At 40.7% G+C, this 1,700-nt stretch overlaps 1 non-coding gene across 1 annotated transcript; it reads right to left on the bottom strand.

The window, feature by feature from the left end:
- Positions 1-256: 256 nt before the first annotated feature.
- Positions 257-338, bottom strand: trnas-aga (transfer RNA serine (anticodon AGA)). Its single transcript has one exon. It is a non-coding gene; the product is annotated as a tRNA-Ser (tRNA).
- Between the last annotated feature and the right edge of the window lie 1,362 nt (positions 339-1,700).

Here is a 1,700-nt window from a genome sequence, read left to right as displayed (position 1 = left end):
TATGTCTTTGTTAATGACTGTATTAGGGACAGCACGGAGCGCACAAAACGGACAGGAAAGGCCACAGGATCAACAGCGCCTCTGGATTGGTTGGAACCACCAACATTTCGTATAACAGCCGAACAGAGGCCACCTGAACACAGGGGATCTTACTGGTTTTGCAGACGGGAACAGAGATCGGTGTTTCGACTGTTTTTTTTTACAATCTCTATCCGTGGGAGGGATCAGGGAATCAAAACCGTAAAAATCATAAACACGTAGTCGGCAGGATTCGAACCTGCGTGGGGAAACCCCAATGGATTTCTAGTCCATCGCCTTAACCACTCGGCCACGACTACAAGTGTTCCAGTGTTCTTCCCCCTATAATTTATATTACGGTAGAGTGAGAGAGAGTTATTTACCAAGTTAAACAGTGGGATGTGTCATCAAAGACTATTAGATATCACATCGGTTTAGCCAAGGATGTTTTGCAGAATCCATCCCTTTTGGAATAAAGTTTGGAACTGGGGTTCAAATCTTAATTTACGTCCTTCGATGTGTATTACTTCACATGTTGTCATTGCTTTGCTCTTTGTTCTAGTGGCTACCCATGGTATTTTCCCCAGTCTGTGTTTGTAGGGCAACTTTACTAACTTCAGTGTTTGCAAGCACTGTGCCTTTACACATATATTTTTGCTGATTCTGTTTGATATCATACAGTTAAATTCCGTTTCAATATAGAAAAATATCAAACTTACAGCACAGCAAAGTTCCTTCGGCCCGCATGTTGCACTGAACAGGTACTTACTTCAGAAAGTACCGAGGTTTACGCAGAGGCCTCTATTTTTCTAAGATCCATGTACCGTTTTTTCCTAAACTCCAAATACCAACAATACTAGTTCCTGTTAAATAACCGATATACAGTATGGTATGTAATAGGGTACACTTATCACGTTTCTTCATGTTTTTGTTCGGATATTTTTAAATCCTGATCTGTATTTTTGATATCGTCATGAATGCTGTTGTTCCTTTTGTGCCTTATTCACTGAAACATATTAACAGTAATGTGATTCCCAGGATTTTCTGTGGATCGAAAAAGAGGAGATGTTGGCCACGGAGGATTTAAAATATGTAAGATAACATCGAACTCGAATGGCTCAAGGACAGTGCAAGTAGACAGATCAAGTGTCTTGGTACCAGCCATGTGCTTGGAAATGAAGATGTCATTTTGTGGAAACGCTTTACATTTTCCATTTTGTGAGAGGAAGATTTCTGTGTTTTAAAGCAAACACTAAGTTGCTTCAGGTGATTTGTGGGTTAAGAGATATTTTCCAAATTCGAAGTTATTTGCGAGGTGTTTTTGATATAATATTACATGCAAATGTGTGAATGTTGGTGTTGGTGGTGAATGTTGGTGTGTCTGGAGTTATTTAAACTGGTTTCTAAAGGGGGACAAAGAGCCATAAATTACTAATTCACGCTTAATGGGAAGAGGGAAATAAATGGATGCTGGCCTGGAGCAGAGCTAACAAAAGGGAGAATTCAAGCCAATCAGATGACCTACGGCCAATGACTCTCGAATGGGACAATTGAATTGGAAAATATGAATATAGACGTGGAAACTTCGAATGTGCTAGCAGCGTTAACTCTTTCCTGAAACCCACCATCGCAAGGAAGATCCCCCAAGTCAGTGACTGGGAGAAGGAAGGATCGGTCACGTC

This window comes from Hypanus sabinus, unplaced genomic scaffold (genome assembly GCF_030144855.1).
Source record: "Hypanus sabinus isolate sHypSab1 unplaced genomic scaffold, sHypSab1.hap1 scaffold_449, whole genome shotgun sequence".
Lineage (NCBI taxonomy): Eukaryota > Metazoa > Chordata > Chondrichthyes > Myliobatiformes > Dasyatidae > Hypanus > Hypanus sabinus.
This window is presented reverse-complemented; position numbering and strand designations above follow the sequence as displayed.